This window comes from Rhinopithecus roxellana, chromosome 12, assembly GCF_007565055.1.
Source record: "Rhinopithecus roxellana isolate Shanxi Qingling chromosome 12, ASM756505v1, whole genome shotgun sequence".
In the NCBI taxonomy this organism is placed as follows: domain Eukaryota; kingdom Metazoa; phylum Chordata; class Mammalia; order Primates; family Cercopithecidae; genus Rhinopithecus; species Rhinopithecus roxellana.
This window is the reverse complement of record NC_044560.1, coordinates 76,617,475-76,639,744: the sequence shown is the minus strand read 5'-3', so window position 1 is coordinate 76,639,744 and position 22,270 is coordinate 76,617,475. Positions and strand designations below refer to the sequence as shown.

The 22,270-nt window shown below is 41.3% G+C and overlaps 1 pseudogene; it reads left to right on the top strand.

Moving 5' to 3' along the window:
- Window positions 1-632: 632 nt before the first annotated feature.
- On the top strand, window positions 633-21,889 carry LOC115900738 (annotated as a pseudogene).
- The last annotated feature ends 381 nt before the right edge of the window (window positions 21,890-22,270 follow it).

Genomic DNA, 22,270 nt, shown 5'->3' with positions numbered 1-22,270 from the left:
TTTGGTCTTTCAGAAGTGCGAACACAAGGAAATGATGCTTTTTTTCCTTTGTATGTTTTAAGTAACTGGGTGTATCACCGCATTGGCCGGTGCATCTGAACCCCTGACCTCGTGATCCATCAATCTCAGGCCTCCAATAGTGTAAAAAAAGGCAGAAAGTATATATGTAAGAACAAGCTGCCGTTTGTTGCACATTTATTTGTTGTGTAGTTTTATGGGAAAGGTAAGTTGTACTACATTCCGATAAATAATCATTGCCTTTTTTATGTCACTTATCACTTATTCATATCTATTCAATTTTTCCACTTTAATTACATCTAGTCTATTGTATGTTTATTGAGACAGGTCTCATTCGCCAAGGCCAAGCTGGAGAGCCGTGGTGCACCATGTCGGTTCAGCTACACGCTCTTGTTCCCCCCGGGCTCAAGTGATTCCCCCTCCACCTAAGGCTCCCAAGTAGCGGGGAACCAACAGTGGGCACATACCCACGCTAAACCTGGCTCTTAAAAGGGACCCTTGAGCGCACAGCAATCCCAACACCCCCTCAACCTCCTTGAAGTACTAAAATTACAGGTGATGAACCACGCACCTGGTCATACCTCATTATTTTTATATAAATAGAGATAACGAAGATGGATGCATCTGAATATAGACATAAGTAAGAAAAACATACACACAGATTCAGGATTAATGACTACATCTGTATAAATATTAACGTCTACACACCATTATGTGGCCAAAATACTTTTCAATACCTTAGTATATATTATAGATAAAGATGTAGATTGCTTCTCACTCTGGGACACAATAGTATTCCAGAATTAAACATGACTTATCATGTTGTGTTTTAAATGTAAACAAGTTTGTTCTCCCTCCATGAGAAAAGATTTTGGAAGATGACAGTAAACTAATGTAATAGTTTATGATCATATTAGCATTTTATGGCCCTGCTTTTATTTTCAATGTATGAATGCGGTACTGCTGTCAAGCATTGTAATTTTGCCCTGAGGAATTCACTGTTGCCGTTTTGATAATTGACTGATTGGGTCTACCATCTCTAACTGGCTGATTGGAATCACCTGGCCTAAGCTAATGGTCTGATTTTACTCACCTGAGCTGAGCTAATGGACTAATTGGATTACCTGGGTTGCGCTAATGAATGATTGAAATCACCTGGGGTGACCTAATCAGCTGAATGAATTAACCTGTCTTGAGGGAAATGCGTAGTAAAATAATGTCTTACTTTTACTTTGAGGCTTCTTTACGAGATACACTCACAAATGGAAGTGACATAGACATATCTGCATAACCCTGTGATTTGTATGTGTTCATTCATCTACATATTTTATATCTGTACTTAAATCTACAGAAAAAACTATCCAAAGAAAACTTAAATTTCCTTTCAACATAGTGGACTAACTTTGAGTCACAGACTTTAATTTTTTTTCTCTACCTAAAAAGTTACTTCTCTAGCCAACAAAACAAAACAAAACAATCCCCAAATCATCATGCTATGTCATATGTTCATACAAAAGAGCCCCTGAATTTCTGGAAGTTTAAAGAAAATTATTCAGCATTTGCAAGTTTGGGTAAGGTCTTTAAGCTGGGGCTAATGTACCTCTTGTCTCAGTTCACTAGAATAAAAAAGGTCATTCTTGGCAGTAAATGACTCTCATGGCCTTAGTACATTTTCTGTTTACAGATGTGAGCAACAAGGGCCAATTCTTTCTTCATATACATTAAATGCAGCAGAATGTATGTCAGAGAATACCTCCATTTGTGTACTCTTGTGGATGTAGTTTAAAAGGCAAATAGGACTTTACGTGTATGGAAGTTTATTTTAATTGCTACCAGTAGAAATACCTATCAATACTTTCACCTTCTCTATCTTTATTCTGTATGAATATGTATAGAATGATAAATCTGGATATAGTTATACAAAAGGCAATAAACACACATACAGAATTATATGTTTGTCTACATAAATGTTCATGTATACAGAAGACATTTTTTGAGAGGCAATTTTAATGTCCCATTCTGTCTGGAAGATGAAGACCCAGACTTACTCTCACCTATATGACTCCATACCATCACAGACTGAAATGCAGACATATAATGTTATGTATAAATATCAACAAAACTTTATGTTAGGGGGCAAAGCCTGAGCAGGAAGCTTCCATTCCTGCCGAATAAGACTTTATGTTGACCTTAACAGTTTAGGGCCCTGTTTTTCTACTCACTCTATGACTGTGTTGTTCATGTCAGCCATTTTGTGCCTGCCTTGATGCTATCATTTTTCACATTTAGCTAATGGGCTATTCACACTATCTCCGCTGAGTGGATTGGCCCACTGAATTTTCCTGGCTGAGCTAATTGGCTTCTTGAATTCACCTGATTTGCAGGAGTTGTGAAGGAAAATGACTTCTGACATACTTTTTTCCTGAGACTTTTTCACCAGACATATGCATACACGGACTTTGCATGAACATACACAGGGGACCCATTCTGTGTGTGTGTATTTGTCTATTCACTAATCTTATATTTTTATCTATATGTACAAAAGAAGCCCCCAAGAAAAAAACAGGTTAGAAATACTTTGAATTTCTGTCCCTCCAGGCCAGATGAATCCAATTAATTAACTCAGTGACGATTGATCCAATCCAAGCCACACACATCACATTATTCTTATAAATGTAAAAATGTCCTTGTCACCTGGCACTCAGTTGTTTGTAATGTAGTATCTCATTAAACCAGCGTAGTGTGGTTGTCGTCATGCATTTATGAGGAACAAGAGATGCCTGAAAACATTGAGCCTGACCTTTCTCACAAGAAAGCTTTGACATCTCCAAAAAATTTACCTTTGGCACTTCTGTGCATGTTCACTATTGTCTGGTTGAAATTTGGCCAAGTACCATATACCAATATATTTGTGTTCAACATCACAGTCTATCTTCTGAAAACAGACCTAATTTTTTTATTACCATAAAAACCATATTGCAGCCACAAAGAAAAAAATACGAAAGTGTATTTTTACATCAAACGCTCAGAGTTAAGAACAAGAGCCCTTTTCTTGATGAAACCTTAATAGGAAGAAATGGGCATTCTCACACTTGAGTTATAGCCTGTGAAATGGGGCTAACGTACCACTGGAATACATTAGTATATACAAATATATGAAAGATCATTCTTGGCCTAGCAGTGAATGACTTGCATGACCTTAGGGCTTTTCTAACTCCCAGAATTGAGCAATAAGGATCACTGCTCTCTCTATGTGTGTGTGTGTGTGTATATATATACACACATATATGCACATTAAATCTAACAGGAGGCATTTCACAATCTATATTTGTGTACTATTCTAGACATAATTTACAGGACAGATAAGTCTATATATGTATTGAAGTTTTTTTTTTTACTTTATCAATACCTCCCAATACATCTATCTTCTATGTCTTTATTCTATGTGAATATAGGTACCAAGATGAATACATCTGAATACAGACATACATGGGTAGATTTTAAAAGACACAGAAACAGAATTATATGAGTATGTCAATGAGGTAACTGGCTGACTGGAACCACTTGGGCTTAGCTAAATGGCTATTTGGAACCACATTGGTTTAGATAACTGGCTGATTGTATTCACCTGGGCTGAGCTAACTGGCTTATTGGAAGCACATGTGTTGAGCTAATTGGCCAAATGAATTTACATGGGCTAGGCTAATTGACTTACTGAAATCACCCTGTCTTAGCTAGTTGACTTTTTAGAATCACCCAGCCTGAGCTAATTGGCTGATTAGATTCACCTGGACTGAGCTGTTTGGTTCATTAGAATGACATAGGCTGGGCTAATTGGCTGATTGTATTCACCTGAGTTGAAGTAGTTTACTGATTTGAATCACCTGCCTTGAGCTAATTGTCTGATTGGATTCACCTGTCATGAGAGAGCATCGTAGGAAATTAATCGCTGACTCCCATTTATTTTGGGGCTTTTTTACAAGACATACTCACAGATGAACATTACATAGACATATTTATACAACCCTGTGTGTATTTATCTACATATCTTATATCTGTATCTAAGTCTACAGAGAAAAACATCCAAGAAACTCTGAAATTTGCTGTAAGTATTGTAGTCTATCTTCAAGTAGGAACTCCTAAATTTTCTTGCCTTACTCAAAAACTCACTTCTTCAGCCAGTAAAAGAAATACGATACAGATAATTATATTTTCATTTCCCATTGGGGGGAAAATCCTCTAAATTGATGGAAACTGTAAAGATAATTTTTTAGCACTTTCAAATTTGAAGGAGGCTTTTAAGCTGAGGCTACTTTATCTCTAGTCCTGCGTTCATCAGAGAAAAAGGGTCACCTTGACCTAGCAATTAATGTTTTACATGGCCTTATTGTATTTTTATCGCCTAGAAGTTAGAAACAAAGACCAAGGCTTCCTTCTTATATGTTAAATTCAGATGCGCAAAGAGCATACCTCCATTTGTGTACTAATTTAGACATACGGCAGATAAGTTTATACATTTATGAAAGTATCTCTGTACATTACTATTATATTATGAATAGTATTATTAACATTATACTATTGTATAATAGTATACAATATTAGTATACTAATATTGTATATTACTATTACCTTTGTATATTACTATCAGTATATAGTATACACTTCTACTCTCTACATATCTGTTCTTTTTTTTTTTTTTTTTTTTTTTTTTTTTTGAGGTGGAGTCTCGCTTTGTTGCCCAGGCTGGAGTGCAGTGGTGCGATCTTGGCTCACTGCAACCTCTGCCTCCTAAGTTCGAGTAATTTTTCTGCCTCAGTCTCCCAAGTAGCTGGGACTACAGGTGCGCACCACCACACCTAGCTAATTTTTGTATTTTCAGTAGAGATGGAGTTTTACCATATTGGCCAGGCTGGTCTCAAACTCCTGACCTCGTGATCTGCCCGCCCCAGCCTCCCAAAGTGCTGGGATTACAGGTGTGAGCCACCGTGCCCGGCAACATATCAGTACTTTACCAATATTGAGACAAAGATAAATACATTTGGACATAAGTTTGCATAGGAAGTTAGATAAATGAATACACACATACTAGATTATATGAGTACATCTATGTAAATATTTATGTATATACAGAATGTTCACCAAGAGACATTTTAATACCCCACTACATACTAAAAATGCAGATGTGGACTTACTCCCTAATCTCTGGCACAATAGAAATTTAGAATGGAACACAGCCATACAATATTGTTTGTGTAAATATTTTCAAAGCTTCGTCTCTAAAGGCAAGGTCTGGAAGGTTAACTAACCACAAAGCTATGTAAATCTTTATGTCCAGGTTAGCATTTCCGAGTCCTGCTTTACTTCTGAGTGTATGAACATGCTAATCTCGTTCACCATTTTGGGCCTGCCTTGAAGTATCCATCATCACCATTTTGATAATTTACCGATTGGGTCGAACTGACCTATGCTAATTGGCTGATTGGAATTACCTGAACTCAGCTAATTGGACAACTGAATTCACCTGAGCTAAACTGATTAAAATCACCTGGACTTAAGGTTGGCACAGTGACTGATGCCTGTAATCCCACCACTTTAGGAGGCCGAGGCAGGCGGATCTTTTTGAACACAGAAGCTCAAGACTAAAAAAAAAGAAAAAAAGAAGTTCAAGACCAGCCTAGGTAACATGGGGTAACTCCATCTCGACAAGAAATAAAAAAATTAGTCACACATGGTGGCACATGTCTGTGGTCTCAGCTACTCAGGAGGCTGAAGCTGGAGATCGCTTGAACCTGGGCAGCAGACATTGCAGTGAGCCAAGATCGCGCAACAACACTCCAGCCTGGGTGACAGAGTGAGACCCTGTCTCAGAAAAAGTTCACCTAGGCTGAGTTAACTGGCTGGCTGAAATGACCTGGGCTTAGCTAATTGACTAATTAGAATCACCTGGTGTGTCAAAATTGACCGATTAAACTCACCTAGGGTTAGCTAATTAATAGACTGAAATCACCTTTGCTGAGCTAATGACTTGACTGATTAGAATCATTTTGGCTGATCTAATCGGCTAATATGAATCACCTGGGCTGAGCTAATTGGCTGATTGTATTCACGTGTGTTGAGAAGCAGGCATAGGGTAATGACCTCTGACATACTTTTAGTTTTTCCAAGACATACTCATAAATGGTCATTACATACACATATTTATATAACCCTGCATGTTATATAACCTACAGAAGAAAGCGTCCAAGGAAACAAAAATTCACTGTCAGTACAGCAGTGTATCTTCAAGTCACAGACCTCTACTATTCATTCCCTACCAAATAAAGTTGCTTCTCCAGCCAACAAACCAAAAGACAAGAATTTATTTTTTTGGTCATATATTCAAAAAAAATAATAATCGCCAGAATTGGTGGAAGCTTTAAAGAAAAATTTTCAGCATTTGCACATTTGGGTTAGGGCTTTTCAGCAGATGTTAGTTTATTTTTGGTTCTGTGTTCACTGGAATACAATGGGTTATCCTTGATTTGGCATGAATCACTCTCATGGCCTTAGTGAATTTTCATCTCCCAGAAGTCAGCAACAGGGACCAATGCTTACTTTGTATAAGTTAAATGCAGATGGATGGACGTTATAGCATACCTCCATGTGTGTACTACTCCCTAGACAGAGTTTGTACGCCAGAACATTGTATACATCTATGGAATTATCATTGTTATCACTATCAGTATCAATACCTATCAACATTTCCACCTTCTACATCTTTACTTTTTATGAATAAAAATACAAAAATAAATATATCTGGATATAGATATTCATAGGTAGATAAACACACATACTGAATTATATAAGTGCATCTATGTAAATATTTAGGTGTACACAGGACATTCACAAAAAGACATTTTCAATACCTTAGTATATAATCAGGATGCAGATACAGACTTAGTACCCTACTCTATGCCACAATACAAACCCAGAATTGTACATTGCTGTACAATGTTGTTTACATAAACATAAACAAAGTTTCACTTTCAAAGGTGAGGTCTTTGAAATAAGCTGATGGTATAGCAATTTAATGCTTTATGACCAGATTAGCATTTCAGGAAGCTGCCTACCTTCTCAGTGGAGGAATGTGCTGTGACGTCCACCATTTTGTACCTGACTTGATGAACCTGCCGTCACTGTTTAGATAATTGTTTGATTGAATCCAAGTTTGCTGAACTAATTGTCTGATTCTTTTGCCTGGGCCCTGCCCGCAGAAGTCATTGTACATCACAGGTGTGATGATTACTCTCATACTCTGAACCAACTAGTAGGAGAGATACTGTCTTTTGTAGCTTGGTTTAGCAAAACAAGAGTCTGGGTTATATCCTTTTACAAAAATCACAGGGGATTGTCATGCTCTTGCCTATCACATAAAGCCCTTGGGTGGCACAGTGTCATCAAGGGGACCAGCACAGAGGTGAGATTGTGTCTCTCATACGCAAATTTTGACAACAGTTAGGATTGTCACCCTTGCACATGGACAGATGCCACTCGTGAGTTCCTAAATCTCACGAAAAGATGCAGTCCACAGTTAGAACTGTGACAGTCACATGCGAATATCCAGATGGAATTGGGATGGTGACTCATTTCTAAACTAAGCTTATAGGTTCATTGAGCACTCCCACATCTGGACCCAGCCAATTGGAGAGATGTTGACGTGGGCTTATGGCCACAGGTAAGATCATGGGCCCGTACCAGCCTGAAGGTATTAGAGTAGATTGTGACTCTCACGCATACCATAAAAAGCCCTCAGCTGGCACAGAGAGTATCCTAACAGGACCCGGCACACAGGTGAGATTGTGACTGCTGTACGCATGCCCAGATGACAGTAAAGATTGTCACCTATTAACACTAACACAGCCCATTGCTGAGGTCCTGAATCTCACACCCAGAAGCAGTTGAAAGTTGGAAAATTGAATCTCATATATAAATCCAGTCCACAGAGGGGTTGGTGACTCTCAGACCAAAACTCAGCACGCTCGTGAGGCTGTGACTCCACTGAGGAGACAGTCTGCAGGACGAATTGAGGCTTTCATGTGCGGCTCCAGTCCACTGTTGAGACTGTGAATCGTGTACACAGACCCAACATATAGGAAATGTTTCCTCTCATACCTGGAACTGAGAAATGTGCAGGATTGTTAATCTCATCCGTGGCCTTTCATGCGGGTGTGATTGTGAAATATGCCTCTGCCCAATATTTGAGTTATTTTACTTTTCTGTGAGAGCCCAGCCCACAGATGGGATTGTGACATTGCTAGACCCAACAACTAGGTAATGTGATTCTATTCTCCTGCCTTGGCATTGTCCAAAGAAGGCATATAACACATCACACTCAGGTCTTCACACTCAGGTGATGACTCTCCTCTGCTCTCCTCTCTTGCCTTGGCACTGCTTACAGGGGGCATTGTGACATATCCCTGGGCTCTACACACAGGTTATGTAACTTCCACACCTGGGATCTGCGCATTGTGGCCATTGTGACATATTTCTTGCTCTACAACCCAGGTGGTTACTCTTCTGCCTTGCTCCTGCCTGCAGAGGGCATTGTGACACAACTCTGTGAACATCACAAAGGTGATGTGACTCTTCCAAAATGGGACCGTGACCAGATGCAGTGGCTCATGCCTGTAATCCAAACACTTTGGGAGGCTGAGTCAAGGGGATCATCTGAGGTCAGGAGTTTGAGGCCAGCGTGGCCAACATGGTGAAATGCTGTCTCTACTAAAAATACAAAAATTAGCCAGGTGTGTTGGTGCAAGCTTCTAATCCCAGCTACTTGGGAGGCTGAGGCACGAGAGTCACTTGAACCCTTGAGGCAGAGGTTGCAGTGAGCTGAGATCATGCCATTGCACTCCAGCCTGGGCAACAAGAGTGAAACTCTGTCTCAAAAAACAAACAAAAAAACCCCCAAAAAACAAAATGAGATTGTGACATATCACTGATCCCAGCACCTAGCTGATACGACTCTTTTTTTCCTAGGTTCTGTCTGCAGGGAAGATTGTGACATATTGCAGGTCCCAACACCAACGTGATGTTGCTCTTTTGCCTGGGCCCTGCCCTCAAAAGGCACTGTGATATACTGGTGGGCCCAGCTCGAAGGTGATGTGAGTATCCTGCCTGGGGCCTTCTCACAGAGGGCTTTGTGACATATCTCTGGGCTAATTAACTATTTTATGTGACTCTCTTCTCTGGCTTTGGCTTTGCCCATAGGGCAGATTGTGATAAACCTCTGAGCCCAGACCCTAGGTGATGTGACTCTTCTCTCTCGCCCCAGCCATGCTCACAAGAAAGAGAGTAACTTATCACTGGGCCCAGCACACAGGTAATGTGATCCTTCTGCCTGGTCTCCCTACAGGAGACATACTCCTGGACCCATCTCCTATTTGATGTTACTCTCCTTTTCTGCCCGGGCCCTGTGCACAGTGAATATTGTGACATCTCACTTGACTGAGCACCTAAATGTGTGACTCTTTTCACATCCCTGGGCCCTGCTCACTAAAGTGATGGTGACATGTAGCTGAAACCACTGTCAAAGTTATGCAACTTTCCACTTCTATTTAAGCCCTGTGCACAGGGGGCATTGTGTTAAGTTTTTCTACCTAGGTGATATGAGCCTTCTACCTGAACCACCCCCCCCCACCACCCAGGGGTAATGTGACAATTTGCTTGACCCAGTACCTAGGTGATGTGACTCTTCCCTATTGCTTGGCCTCTTCCCACAGGAGGATTTGTGATGTGTCACCGGGCCCAGCATGCAGGTAATGCAACTCTCCTGCATAGGCCCTGTCTGCAGGGGTGATTGTGGCAGACTGCTGATCCCAGCTCCTATGTGATGTGCTCTCCTCCACTGCTTGGGCTCTGCTTAAAAAGGGAATGTGATGTATCGCTGGGCACAGCATGGAGGTGATGTCTCTCCTTTTCTGCCTGGGCCCTGCATACTTAGTGTAGTGTAGCTTATGACTGAGTCTAAGATCTACTTGGTGCGACTCTCCTGCATAGGTCCTGCCCGCAAAGGTATTATGACATATATTTTCATGGATTATCCAAGTAATGTGACTCTCCTCTTCTGTTTCAGCCCTGTCAGTAGAGAGGATTGTGATGTGTCATGGACCCAGCATCTCGATAATGTCACTTTCCTTTTTTGCCTGGGCCTGCCATATTTTGGGCATTGTGACTTAGCACCGGGCTCAACACCTGCGGGGGTGAGAGGCTGCTGCATAGGCCTTGCCTACAGTGCACCTTGTGTCATATCTTTGCATTCATTACCTAAAACATTTGACTCATCACCTAAAACGTTGACACAAAATAGACTGTGACATATTGCCTGGCCCAGCAACCAGAAGATGTGTTCTTACTGCCTGGGCCTTGCCCATAGAGAGCATTGTGACATATTGTTTGGACCAGCATTCAGGTGACATGACTCTGCTGCCTGTGACTTGCTTTCAAGATAGAATTATAACATGCCCCTGGCCAAGAACCAAGATGATTTGACCCTTCTGCCTGGTCCCTGCTCCCCAGCACACACATGAAATTTTTCTTTCTGTGTGCAAACCCAACCAACAGTTGCTATTGTCACCATAACACATGAATGAAGACCACTGCCGAGGTCCTGAATCTTATATGTGAACACATCAACAGCTGGAATTGTGACCGTCATACGTATTTCTTGCCAGAAGCGGGATGCTGACTCATTTCTGGACTCAGCTCACAGGAATGGTGATGACTCTCAAACCTGGACCAAGCCAATAAGAGAGATGTTGGCTCTGGTAGCTAGGCTTAGGGGTCTGGGTCTTTTACTTGTAAGAAGGTAACAGAAGATTATGACACACATGTGGTATAAAGCTCTTGGGGAATACAGAGGGTCATTACACGGCCTAGTCCACAGGTGAGATTATAACTCCCCTATACACACCTAGCCAACAGTTTGAATTGCCACCCTCACATATAGACTGAGCCCATTGCTGAGGTCCTGAATCCATACATGAACCTATTTCATCATCGAAATTTTTAGTCATATGTGGATTCAGCCACAGGTAAGAGGGTGACTCATTTCTGAACCCAACTAAGAGGCACAGTCATGATTTTCATACTTGGACCCAGCAATATGAGAGGTGTTGACTCTCATACCTGGACTTAGGAAAAGAGGTAAGATTGTGAGTTTATACAGCACTAGTGTCTCAGAGGGGATTGTGACTCTCACCCAAACAATGTAAAGCCCTATGGAGGTAAAGAGAGTGTCATAAGAGGACCCAGAACACAACTGAAATTGTGATTCTTATGTGCACTTTCAGCCCACAGTAAAAAGTGTCACCCTCCCACATGAATACAGACCACTGATGAGCTTCTGAATTTTACATCTGGAGGCAGTTGAACAGGGAAATTGTGATTCTTACTTGTGGATTTTGTCCACAGGTAGATGATGACTCTAGGATCAGGGTTCATCACACTGGTGAGACTTTGACTCTGACACCAGGACACAGCCTGCAGGTGGGATTGGGACTCTCATGCATGGATTCAGTCCATCATTGAGATTGTGACTCATGTACTTGCATGCAACTCACAGGAGGTGTTGACTCTCCTCCCTGAACCTGGGACATGTGTGGAATTGTGCATCTTAGCCCTGGACCTTCCCACAAGTGTTGTTGTGACATATACTTTAGTCTAGCACCTGAGTAATTTTACTTCCCTGTCTGGGCCCAGCCCTCAGAGGGGACTGTGACAGATACCTGGGTCAAACACCTAAGTGATATGGCTCTCATGCTTGAGCCCTACCCACAGAGGGTGTTGTAAAATGTTACTGGGCCCAGCACTTAGATCATGTGACTCTTATTTTCTGCCAGGACGCTGGCCACAGAGTCATTGTGAGATACCACTGAGTCCAGCACCTACCTGGGCCCTGCCTACAGTAGGTATTGTGACATTCCTCTGAACTCATTACCTAGGTGATGTAACTGTCCTCTTTTGCCTGCATTCTGTCTCCCCAAAATGGACTGTGACATACCACAGGTCTTAGCACTTAGGTGATATGATTCTCCTCTTCTGCCTGGACCCTGGCCACAGGGGAGATTGAATCATTTTACTGAGCCCAGATTGCAGGTGATGTGACCCTCTATCCTAGGCCCTGCCCACAGGACGTATTGTGATATATGTCTGTGGCCATAATTTAGATGCTCTGACTCTTCTATTCTCTCTGGGCCACACCAATTGAGGGGGATTGTGACATATTTTTGGACCAGCACAAAGGTAATTTGTGCAGTCACAGGGATGACTCTCATACCTGGACCCAGTCAACAGGAGAAATGTTGACTCTCAGGCTTAGGGCAATGGGTAAGATCGTAGGCTTCTATCAGCACTAAGGTCTTACAGGAAATCTCAATTCTTACGCATACTGCATAAAGCCCTGGGGTGCTATGGAATTGTGTCATAACAGGGCTCAGCACAAGTGGGATTGAGACCCTTGTACGCACAGGCAGCCAAGAGTAAGAATTGTCACCCTCTCACATGGACACAGCCCACTGTTGAGGCTCTGAATCTCACATTCAGGGGTATTCGGAAGTTGGAATTGTGATTCTCATAGGTGGATCGGATTCACAGGAAGGATGGTGACAGGTAGGATACAGTTGGGATTGTATCCTCAGAACAAAATGTATCACACCTATGAGGCAGTAACTGCCCCACTGAAACACTGTCCAGAGTTGGGGTTGGCTTTCTTAGGCACTGATCCAGTCCATGGTTAAAAATGCGATTCACATTCTTGAACACAACTCACAGGAGTACTTGACTCTCATACCTGAAGCTGGGACAAGTGCGAGATTGTCAATCTTATGTCTGGACCTTTCTGTGGGGTGATTGTTACATAAATCTTTGCCAGAGAACTGATGAATTTCACTCTCCTGCAGAAGCCCATTCTATAGTTGAGATTTTGACATCTGTCTTGCCCAAGTACCTAGAGTATGTGATGCTCCTGCCTGGGCTCTTTCCTCAGGGGGGATTGTGACGTATCTTGGGCCATATATGTAGGTTATATGCCTCTCCAATCCTGCCTAGGCTGTTCCCACAAAAGGCATTGTGACATACCTGAACCCATCACCTATGTGATTTGACTCTTTTTTTCCCCTGGGCCTTCCCCTTAGTGGGAATTGCGACATATCACTGGGCCCATCATTTCAGTGATATGATTTTTGTGCTCTGCTTTGACCCTGCTTCCAGGAGGATTGTGACATATAAATTAGGCCCAGCATGTGGGTGATGTGACTCTCATTTCCTGCCTGTGTTCTGCCAACAGAAGAGATTGTGACATATAGCTGGGTCAACAACCCGGGTGATGTGACTCCTGCCTACAGTGGCCATTTGTGACACATCTTCCTGGGTCCTGTTTATGAGTGGAATTGTGACATATCTTTGGCCAAGTCCCAAAGTGATGTGACTCTCTGATTTCTGCTCACAGGAGGCATTGTAGCATATATCTAGGCCGAGTTTAGAGGTGTGTGTAATGATAGCCCTCATATATGGACCCAGTCAATAGGGGAGATTTGGCTTCTGTTTTCTAGGCTTAGGGCAATGGATAAGTTCTGGGTGAAGAAGCATGAGGTTCAGAGTGAAGAAAGGTCACATAAGATTATGACACTCAACCATATTCTCTAAAGCCCTTGTGTGGCATTTAGAGTTTAGTTACAGGATCCAGTACCCACGTGAAATTATTACTCTCGTAGGCAAACGCAGCTGACAATAGGGTTGTCACCCTCACACATGGACAGAGCCCACTGGTGAGGTCCTAAATCTCACAGGCATAGTTCACAATTGAATTTGTGACTTTCATTTCTGTCCTGGGACAGTTGATATGGTGACTTATTTTTGATATGGAGGCAGCTTACAAGCACTGTGATAACTGTCATAAATATATCTGACCAATAAGAGAGATATTGACACATACCTGGTAATAGAACAATGGGTACGATCATTGGTTCATACCAGCATGAAGGTCTCAAAGCTGATTGTGACTATTACTCATACCATATAAAGCCCTTGGTTGGTACAGAGAGTGTCATAACAGGACCCAGGACACAGGTGAAATTGTGACTTTCCTATGCACACTCAGCCAACAGTAAACATTGTCACCCTCTCACATGGAAACCGTCCACTGTTGAGGCTGTGAACCTCACATGTGCAGGTAGTCGAAAGTTGGAATTGTGACTCTCATGAATACATCTGGTCCACAGGTAAGGTAGTGACTCAAAGACCAGGATTCAGCATGCCTGGGAGGCTGTGACTCATACACTGAGAAACTTGTGTTTAGAATTGTGGCTCTCATGCAGGGATACAGTCCACTATTAAGACTGTGACTCATGTACTTAGATCCAACTCACAGGAGGTCTTGACTTTCATACCTGGAGCCAGAAAATGTGTGAAAGTTTAAATTTTATTTCTGGACCTTTTTGCTGGTGTGATTGTGACATATACCTTTGTCCAGCGCTTGAATTATTTGACCCTCCTGCCAGGGAAAAGCCCACAAATGGAATTTTGACATATACCTGAGCCCACCATGTAAGTTATTTTACTCCCTTGCATAGGTCCTCAGGGGAGATTGTGATATATCACTGGGCCCATCACCTAGGTTAAATGATCATCTTCTTTTGCCTGGGCCTGCCAACGCAGAAAGTTATGGCATATAAGTGGACCCATCACTTAAGTAATGTGACTCTACTTTTCTACCTGGGCCCTGCCTCAGTGTGGGTTGTGACATATCACTGAGCCGTGCACTCAAATGATATGATGCTCCTGCCTTGGCCCTTCCAATATGAGGCATTGTGACATATCAGTGGGCCCATCAACTAGGTATTATGACTCTCCTTTTCTGCTTGGGCCCTGTACACAAGGTGGATTGTGCCATATTACTGTCACAATACTCTGCCCTGCACACAGGTAATTTTTCTGCCTGAACCCTGCCCACAGAAGGCATTGTGACATACTGATAGGCCCAGTTCCCAGGTTATGTGACTTTACTGCCATGGCCCTGCCCAGAGAGTGGATATTGACATCTTTTTGGTCCAGCATTCAGGTGATCTGATTATCTTGCCTGTCCCCCTCTCACAGGTTAAATTTCAACCTATGTTTTTTTCCCAGCTCACGGGCATTATGACCATGCTCATATAGAAAACCAGCCACTAGGAGTGACTTTGACTCTGTTAGCTAGACTTTGAGTAGTGGGTAAAGTCTTCAGTCTCCTACATTTAGAAGGATAATAGAAGCTGAAAAAATGTAAGCATATTCTATAAATACTTTGAGTAATACAGACAGTATAATAAAGGCCCAGCACAGAGTGAGACTGTGACTCTTACAGGCATACTAAGCCAACAATTAGGGTTATCACTTCCAAACAAGAAAGCAACACACTAGTGAGGTCCTGAATCTCACATGCAGGTGCAGTCCACAGTTAAAATTCTGATTGTCCCATGTAGATCTGAGAACAAGTTGAACAGTGACTAATTTCCAGACTCACCTCAGAGGCATGGTGATGACTTGCATACCCGGATCTAGCCATAGGAGATCTGTTGACTCTTGTAGGTAGCCTTAAAGCAATGGGTAAGGTTCTGGGCTTTCTACTTGTATAAAGCTCACAGAAGATTACAAAACTCATGCATATTGTACGACTCCTTGGGTGGTACACAGAGTGTCATAACAGACCCCAGCACAAAGTTAAAATTGTGATTCCTATAGGCATACCCAGCCAACAGTAAGGATTGTCCCTCTCACACATGAACAGAGACCACTGGTGAGGTCCTGCATATGGCACATGGATGCAGTCCCCAGTTGAAATTGTGTTGTTCAGACTCGTCCATCACTGGGTGCTGGGTTCATGGTATATGCATTTTGTAAACATTTATAAAGGTGTTATTTTATAATATGTGTGCTTTTTATGTGTGTAAAATTAAAAACATAATTTTTGATTTTTCTGTGTATCTCATATATTTCTTCCACAATCAATCTTTGTCACATACTTTACTGGAAAAAAGATAATTTCATCTAACTTTTCAAATGTAATGTCAGGACATTTAAAAAATATATTATGTTTGAATCTTGAATGTATCTCTAACTATCCTCTTTTGTCTTTTGTAAAATTTTCATTCCCCTTGAAATAGTTTACCTACTTCATTATTACATTCAAAGAACAGCACTAATTTTACTCACATGTTATTATCCCTGAGTAACAAATGAATCAGAGAAGTTGAGAAACTTGCCCAAGGTTACACAGGTACTCTGAGCCTGTTCTTCTAACCATTGAACATATGGTGTCATCCAGGAAGCACACATGCAATACTATTTCTACAGGTCCATAGAATCACATATACACATGCAAATTTGTGTAAAGATAAAATGAACTTATACAGTGTTTACCTGCAGAAAAGGCACTGGTTGAAGGTCTAGAAGGTCATATAGAAGAAGAAGCCTTCTCTGTTTTGATTGTTTTTGCAGAAATAAGGTCTTGCTATATTTTCTAGGCTGATCTCAGTCTCTTTGGCTCAAGCAATCCTCCAGCTTCAGACTCCCAAAGTGCTGTCATATTTTTATAAGTACTTATTGGGTCAAGTGTGCTGACTCATGCCTGTAATAGCAACATTTTGGGAGGCCAAGGGGAAAAGATTGTTTGAGTTCAGGAGTTTAAGACAAGCCTGGGCAACATAATGAGACCTCATCTCAACTAAAAATAGAAAAAAATAGCTGGGCATAGTGACTCACACCTGTATCTTAATCTTCTTGAATGTAGCACAAAGCATTCTGGGTATTATTTCAAACAACAGAGGTTGTTACATCTTGGTGCACTGGTAAATCTACAACATATTTTGGTGTGTTGGCCAGGGAAAAGGAATTCATCAAAAGGGTGATTAGGAGTCATGCTCCTTGTCCTCAATTACTTTCTGAGGCTTCTTGTCCTAAGTTTTTTTCTCTCAAAAACAACCTTGAAAACATTGGCGCTGTTCTAATCCAGTTTCCTTTCATGAAGGGCCTACCCATTGTGTGGAATTGAAAGGAGGTCTTAGGGCAACTGAAGGTTCCTGGCTGAGTCTATACCTCAGTGTTACCTAAAAGCCCTTGGACTGACTCCAGTCCCCAACAGCCAATGAGGGCGTTGGCACAAGAACTTCGAGTCCTTTTTTATTTCATTTTATTCTTTTTTTTGTGGTTATCATTTCTCCTATCCATTCTTTGGATCGCCCAATGCAATGTTGTGAACATTTTTACAGCCTATGGGTATAATCATGCTGAGTAAAGTCAGTCAGTGTCTTGGTAATCAGATATGTAACTCAGAGTTGTTTTTGTAATTTCCTAGCAACAGGGAGATTTCAAAATCCCTTTAAATTTTTACTTAGTAAGGGCTTTCCTGTCCCCCAGTAATAAACATTCACAGCACTGTATGAGAGAATATTTCATCCTGAATAAATACCCTTCTTTGCATTTGGTTTGTTTTTTCTCTCCATGTGAAAGCTCAGCACTGCCCAATGAATCTAAACAGTTCCTTTCTGAGACAAGTTAATTTTTTTGTTCTGGAGCAAATGCCATAGGAACAGCCTATCAAACCCCAATCCTCATTCTAACTTTTGCCTAAAAATATAAAGTTGGACTTTTTACCTAGCATTTCTAATTTTACAGCATTCCGAGTGGTATGGGATTGTTTTCCATGGGAAGCCTTGTCAATGCTCTGTCCAAAACTTACAGTTTCCCAATATTTCCCTTTTACATACCTTTATCAGTAATAAGGCCTCATGCCCTATTTGTAAACAGAAAAACTCAACTTTCAACAGACGGGAGAAAGCCATGCTAACAAAACAAATCTTCAATTTTTACACATTTTTAAGGCACCTGTTCCTCATCAAATTACATTGGAATTTAAACAGAAAAGGAATTCTATGTTTGAAAGTAAATTGGTCCCACTCTCTGGGATTCTGGTGTCTTCCTGGTGCCATAGCAAGGGAAGTCAAAAATGGTATTAGGGCATTCCCTCTATAAAAGTGTCTTGCCCAGATCCAACTACTGCATAATCTCTCCCCAGCCACTGGAGTACCTTGAGAGCCTTTTGGGCTGAGTGTGCCTAGAAAACCAGAAGCATGGAAAGCTAGGTGGGAAGGTGAGCATAACGTGTCCTGCCGACGAACTCCTCTGGACCCATGGGTGAAGGTCATGCTTGCATATGTGGGTAACATCTATGATGGTTGCTGGGACCCAGAGGAAAAAAAGGAAAGTCGAGAAGTGGTATGCCCTTTTTCTATTTCCTTCCACCATAGGCCACACTGAAAAGAGAAAGGGGACTGAGGAACGCCTTGTCTCCCCTCTTTCTCTAGATAGGTAACAAACCATCTACAGTCTGCATTCCCCTCTAGTGCATTCTGAAACACTGGAACTTCTTTAACCCTGAAACTCAAAAGAAAAAATGGCTTATATTCTCTAGCACAAATCCATGACCAAGTTAGAGACAGGAGGCCTGGCTTTCTAAGGGAAACATTAATTTCAACACTATCCAACAAATAGATCTTTCTTTGCTCTGTGGCAAAACCCAGATCTTTGTAAGCATTGTAAAATTAAATCTGCCCTCTTGGCAGCCATATCAGACAAGCCTACAAAATATAATTCCCCAAAGTTGAGGTACAAGCCCCTGGGGAACCCTGAAATGCAACTTCTGGGTGCCCTACCAGCCTCCCATATTTTGGACCCTCAATACGCATATATCATTAGCTCCTCTGATAGTGCCACTGAAGAAACCCACAACATCACTGTTGCCCCTACAGAAAATGCACAATAGACATGGTGTTACTAGGATTTAAGTTCCCTTCTCACTGCAGGACCTTAAAAAAAAGAAAATGAGCCCCAGGCAAGTTCTGTAATAACCCTGATACATATATAGAGTCTTTCCAAAATTTAACCCAAGTGTTTAATGTTATATGGAGAGATGTTATGCTGCTTTTAAGCCAAACCCTAACTGTTAAGAAGCAGGCAGGCTTATGGGCAGCAAAAAAACTCAAAAGCAAACAGTAGTTTTCCTATAGTCAGTCAGAAAAGAAACTCAGTTGAAAGGGAAAAAAAGTGACAGAATCCCCATTTGCAATAAGAATAGAAACAATGACCCTTAAATATCCTAATTGGAGCCCTTGCGATCTACAGAGAAGTGGAAAAGAAAACACTTTCTGATGTGCATATCAGAAAGCTTGCAAAGAACCATAATCAAGCATGTTAATTACTCTAACCTGTCCTTGTTAAATCAGAAACCAGATAAAAATCCCATGGACTTTTTGAAAAGGCTGAGAAAAACTTTAGTAAAACACACCTCCCTGTGTTCTAATTCAATAAAAAAGGTTTATTACTTAGGCAGACTCTAATATCAGAAAGAAGTTGCTAAAACAGGCCCTGTTCAAACACCTTTCTAGGTTTTATTATCCTCAAGTTGAAACTTTGCAGTATTTAAATAACACTGTTGTCTGTGCCCCAACTGAGGAGCTCTTAGGAAGGCACTAAGGTTTTCCTCAATTTTTTAGCTGAAAGAGAATATAGGCTCTCAAAATTTAAAGCTCAGCTCTGTCAAAATGCAGTAAAGTAGATAGGTCTAGTCAGAAGGTACCAGAACACCAGGTAAAGAAAGAATTAAATTCATTTTCTCCTTTTCCTTTCCCAAAACTCTTAAACAGTTGGAAGGGTCTTAGACATTACTGGTTTTTGCAAACTCTGGGCACCTGGGAATGGTGAAATAGCTTATCTTTTATACCATCATATTAAAAAAAAACTGAAGCACCTAAAAACTCACTCGCTAACTTGGGAACCTAATACTAAAAAGCCTTTAACCAACTAAAGCCAGTCTTACTTGAAGCACCAACCCTCAGTTCTCTCATAATGAAGGCATTTAATCTCTATGTATCAAAAATGAAGTGAATGACGATGGGAGTTTTATGGGTTATCTAAGCAAGAAACTTGACTTGATGGCTAGAGGATGGGCAGCCTGCCTCTGAGCAGTTTTTGTGGTGGCTTGTTGGTACCAAATGCCATGAGGTTAACAATGGGAAATACCTGTCTGCATTCCCACATTGGACTGCTGTCCTCTAATGGAAGCCTCTGGCTAATAATCACCTCTTCAAATATCAAGCTTTGCTGCTAAAGTGATCTGCAGTCCAGTTGAAAACCTGCCCTTGCCTGAACCCAGACACTTTCTCCCAGAGGAAACTAACGAGCCTAAACAGGATTGTAAACAGGTAGTGGTGTAAACTGGTAAAGGAAATAATAAGAATCATGGTTTATATACTCTGTAAAGTTTTAATTGATTTAAAAAAATATTTTTAAAAGTGTACTTACCTTAATGAAAAGTGAATATCCAACCTGTAAGTATATTCAAAAAGTCTTTCTATTTTTATCTATAAAACCTGTTTTCCTGGAAGAGGAATTTTTTCTCACTTAATTACTTTTCTCCACTCTTACTTGTCACTGTTGATGCAAGCATAGAAGGCCCTAAAATAACCTCTGGAGGCCTGGGACTCCTCAAGAAAACAAAAAAGCCACCACAAATGACATTTTAAAAGAAATTCGGCTTTTTTTTTTTTTTTTTCATGAAAGCCCTAGAATTAAAAGTAAATAAGTCCCTCTCAAAATCTGTCTTTTTCTTCTAGGTATGCTTGCTTATTAGGCCCTGGAAATTGTGTTCCTAGCCCTGTTCTTTTTTTTTTTTTTTATTGGGGACAGAGTCTCACTCTGTCACCTAGGCTGGAGTGCAATGGTGCAATCTTGGCTCACTGCATTCTCCGCCTCCTGGGTTCAAGCGATTCTCCTGCCTCAGCCTCCCGAATAGCTGGCATTACAGGCACCTGCCACCATGCCCAGGTAATTTTTTTTTTTTTTTTGTATTTTTAGTAGAGATGGGGTTTCACCATGTTGGCCAGGCTGGTCTCAAGCTCCTGACCTCAGGTGATCCACCCACCTCTGACTCCCAAATTGCTGGGATTACCAGCATGAGCCACCGTACCTGGCCCCTAGCCCTGTTCATAAAGGTCCTCAACCAGAGACCAATAATCCAATTAGAAAATTGGCAAACAAAAAATCTTATAGTTACTGATCTTCTTCTGTCTGTCTAGATGGCTATATATGTGTTTTGTGTGATGTCTATGAAAAAACCCTCTAATTAATTGGTCCACAACTAAGCACTTAGATAAAATATTAAGACAAAATTAAAGGCTCTAGCGCCTTTTGGTTCATGTAACTTTAAGAAATAAAAATATTCTTGTAGAATACAAATATCTTACAAATGTAAATAGGTGGTCTAAATTATGCAGGTCAAATAGTAGGTTTGCTAAATGTTTTAATGTTGTAAACTGCTTTTTTGGCCTTTAAGAACTGTCACAGCGGCGGCCTCTGAAAAGAATCGGGGCCTGAGAAAAGGCGGTCGTGTTATCGCTCCCAAGAAGGTGCGCATCGTGCAGCAGCAAAAGCTCAAGAAGAACCTAGAAGTCGGGATCCGGAAGAAGATCGAACATGACGTGGTGATGAAAGCCGGCAGCAGTCTGCCCAAGAAGCTGGCACTGCTGAAGACTCCGGCCAAGAAGAATGGGGCGGCTGCCACCACCTCCTCCAAGACACCTTCCTGAGGACGCTGGCCCCAGCGCAGGCCAACACCCCACCCCCTACCTCCGTGTTGGATCTTACAAGTGATCCCACAGGCTGCACTGTCAGGAAGAGGACCCCGTCCCCCAGCACTGGGCTTCACCTAGAACTTGAGTGGGGGCCAAGGGTGCTGAGAACCCAGCAATGACCAGGAAGATACAGTCACCAGCTTCATCTGTCCCCATACCCCTTCCCAGCTCCTGCCTCCACATGTTTAACCCAGAACAATAAACCTGGCTACTGCCAGTTTCACAATTGGTAAGGCCTGGCGACATATAAAACTAACCATGCCTTTAACTATGCTGGAAGAAGTCAGACTTTATCTACTCCTAGTACATAATTAAAACAACTTACCAGGTTTTACATTAAAGTTAAAATTATGAAAAGTTACCATTATAACATGTAATTGAGACTACTAAAAATGTATTTGCAAGCAACGTGTGTAAAAACAGTAAAATTTTTTAATAAAAATTTATAAGAAGGTACAAATATCTACATTTTTCGTAGGAATAAAAGATAATTTAAATAAAGTGAAAGTTTTAAGCAAATTTTTAAAATACCATATAAACTAATTTTGTTA